The sequence below is a fragment of the Hippocampus comes genome, unplaced genomic scaffold (assembly GCF_001891065.2).
Source record: "Hippocampus comes isolate QL1 unplaced genomic scaffold, H_comes_QL1_v1.1 scaffold124, whole genome shotgun sequence".
NCBI classification, from domain to species: Eukaryota; Metazoa; Chordata; class Actinopteri; order Syngnathiformes; family Syngnathidae; genus Hippocampus; species Hippocampus comes.
The window spans coordinates 1997116-2000709 of record NW_017805075.1 but is presented as its reverse complement, the minus strand read 5'-3'; the positions used below and the strand labels follow the sequence as shown (position 1 = coordinate 2000709).

General features: G+C 44.7%; 1 protein-coding gene across 1 annotated transcript in view; it reads right to left on the bottom strand.

The window, feature by feature from the left end:
- camta1a (calmodulin binding transcription activator 1a) overlaps nucleotides 1-3594 on the bottom strand; it is a 330976-nt gene that overhangs the window by 143384 nt on the left and 183998 nt on the right. The gene's annotated exons all lie outside the window — the stretch shown is intronic.

Genomic DNA, 3594 nt, shown 5'->3' with positions numbered 1-3594 from the left:
CACACACACACACACACAAACACACACACACACACACACACACACACACACACAGGCATGCGTGCAGCTGTGACAATTTGGAGCACTCCCAAATGAGAGTGCAAGGTGGCTCAATGAGAGAGAGAGAAAACAACATGCACTCAGCTGCTGGGCCTTGTTGGCTTTGAGCTCATCACTCACATGTGCACACCTAAATAGAAAAGTCTCATCAAAGAAAAGAACAAAAGCTCAGTAGATTTTTGTCTCAAGGAGATATTTGCATAAGAACAAACCCAAACCGATTGTTTTGCATTTTTTGGTATGTGTTTATTTGGGGTATGTTTATTTATAAGGATGCACATCATTTTGCAGGGATGCCTTTGGGGGCCAGGGCGCGCTATAGCTCGGTTTTAGTCATCAATCACTTTCCCAGCTTGTTCTCACAGGCCGGTCCGAGGAGAGTGTGTGTGTGCCGCGTATGTGTGTGTGTGTGTGTGTGTGTGTGTGTGTGTGTGTGTGTGTGTGTGTGAGCATGTCAGTGTCCTCGTAGTCACTCTGCTGTGGCCCCAGACAACACTGTCTCATGTGAGAGGTCACTCATAGACTGACGTGCGCCCCCCATTCCTTGTTTGTGAACAGCGCTCTCCGATGACTTTGATTTTTACCTTTAGTCAACTCTGAACGTCTCTTCGCTTGGTCACACTGCTCCACTTCACTGTGTCCTCCTCACTTCCACATACAACATGTACAAGTGAAAGTGTGGACACTCTTTCCACACACCGCACTGCTCAGTCGCTGTTGGATATCATGTTGTCAACTTGGCGACCCAATTCCATCATTGCCTTGCATTAGGCTTAGTCAATTTTGGGCCCTTTTCTCGGAAAATGGGGCCTTTTGGGGCAACAGACTGTGTTGTGTGACTGCAAGGCCTTTCCCCCAAAAAACTAAAAAGATGTCTTGTCTGGGTGGTAATCAAATATTAATAAAATCTATCGACATTACTTGAAAAGAAATTAAACTTTTTTTTGGGGGGGGGGGAGAAAATGTTTGTGCCCCTAATAGTATAAATAGGCTATTCTGATTAATATTGCATTCATAGAAGAGGAATTAAAACTGAATAATTGATCAATTTTCATGCATCTCAGTGTTTCCGAAATCAAAGGTGTCGACAAGTATTCCAAACAATTGCCCAACGTTGTGGTCCTCCGGGGGAAAAAAAATAAATAAAATTATTTCACTTTAAACACAACAAATTAATTTGTTTGAGGTCCTGTATATGGGGGGGTTCAACTCGTCAATGCATGCCTCGCCCACTTCTGATGGCCTGAGTAAAAATTATGTAAATTGTCTAATTTTGGTGATTTTTTTTTTTTTTTTTTTATAGTTGACTGAATGGCTCAGATGAGGATAAATTATACATAGTTATTGTCAGGTTTCCGTGGAATGTATTCCTTCCACATGGCAACTTTTTGGAAATGCTCCAGAGCATTACATCGTATTGTATAGTGATGTTATGTCAAGCCGGGCAACAATATGGCTCCAGCGCATGTCACTGCACAGGCTTCCCTGAACCATGCAAGCTTTACAGAAAAACAAAAACAACAACAAATCACTGTTTGTTTTGAGGAAAGGATGGAGAGCTGTATGGGATCTTAATTGTGTCCAGAAGTGGACACGCCATCATTAAGGAAGTGTTGTCATGAACACACGACATGTACTCGTTATGATTTGCATCCATCGTGTCAAATGAATGACAATCGTGAGGTATGAGCACTCAGTACCAAACAGCAAGAGAGTTTTGTTTATTCCTACATGGTTTTGCCCTTCAAAAGATACAAGCAATGAGCGTTAGCCCTGCATGGGACAAAAAGATGGGCGCAGATGAGATAAGGCAAAAAAAAAATCAAACAACACGGGCCTATCTGATCTCCTCAGAGCAGGGAAAATTGGGGTGAGGCTTGGGTGTCAGAGGCTCCACACCATATTTACCGGCTGGCTCCAAAAGCTTTTTCTTGCAGCTCTTTTTGAGAATTCCTGACGTAGAATGCTATTTTTGATTCAAGGCACTTGGGAGCCCCAGCAGGGAGCTCACACTGCCTCAGCGGCAGAAAGGAAGGCTTTGGCCACATTACGTGTCTGCTTGCCCTTCCTCCCACTTCTTTCCTGCCACATCCATTCAATTAATCTTATCAGAGTTCGACATATTTATACATGAGAGGGGAAAGCTAAATTCTCCGTTATCATACAAGTGTGACAGGAGGCCTTCTGTCTCCGGTGCCTAAATGTGCCAGATTAATATGGAAATGTGGACCTCAGAGCAGCCCCACAGCTGCCGCCCTCATCGAAGGAGTTTGCAATGATAATAAGCTTTCCCCTCAGGCTGGTTGGTGTTAGGTCTTGTCCACTCCTTTGGGAAGCATGCCTTTGCCCAGGTAATGCCATTCGCTCAATCACATTTATTCATTTGAGAAAGGCGAGCCGAGGAGGCTGAGGCCGAGTCGAGCTCGATGAGACGTGTGGAATAGCGCCAAAGCGAGGCAGCCCAGTGCGGCTTCTCACGCACTGAGCTCAAACACATGCAGCAAAAAAAAAAAAAAAAAAAAAAAAAAAAAAAAAGGTCAGTGAGTGTCTGAGTCTTGTGCTCCAACACGGATCGGTGAGGAGAACCCACAGGAGAATCCTTCCAAATGCTTTGTAAAATCCTGTCAAGTGTGCTGGCTCCCACATGATGACTGAAACACACACACACACACACACACACACACACACACATACACACACACATACGCACACACGTGCACGCACAAAAACACGCTCAGTCCAAGTGCACAGTTGGGCCAAACCTAAAGAAAACAAACAGACAGCTTTTTTGTTTTCTATTAGCAAAATCAAAACCACTCAAGCGTTGAAGTGGTGCACAAGTAGGCTATATTGTTTTCCGCCGGTATGTTCAGAGCCGCAGGATGTATATCTATAAAATTGTGTTCCAGAAAAACGAAATATGTCTCTTGGTGAGCCTGCAGAGCAGAAATAGAACAGCTCCAGCCACTTTGCCCCATTCCCTACCCATGTTGCCATGAGCTTGATTTATATTTTCTCTCCAGCAAGCTCAGCTGGCGGGCTTTGAGTAGAGGAAGAGGAGACAATAAGAAGAGGAAGAGCACGGAGAACTGCTCCGCCGAGGCTTTGGAGGTCAGAGGGCGAGCTGGCTTGGGCCTGAACTGGCTCAGGAGGCAAGAAACATGCTATTCTCAATTAGCCGTCGGAGCCTTCAGCAATCGCAGACTTTAGTCTCGATCACGTGTGTGTGTGTGTGTGTGTGTGTGTGTGTGTGTGTGTGTGTGTGTGTGTGTGTGTGTGTGTGTGTGTGTGCGTGTGAGCGTGCGTATGTGCGAGCGTGTGAGTGTGTGTGTCTGCATTTAAGCATTTAAACTCGGGGGTGCTTTCACTTCTGTTGCCAGCTTTTCATTTCATTTATGCGCAGCATAACAGCGAAATGCAGCTTCACCATGTTTACGTTGAACTCTGGACTCCACTACTGGACTGTTTCTTCCACGTACACTTTTTTTTCCTCTTGATATTGTTCACATTTGGAGACCAAAAAAAAAAAAAAAA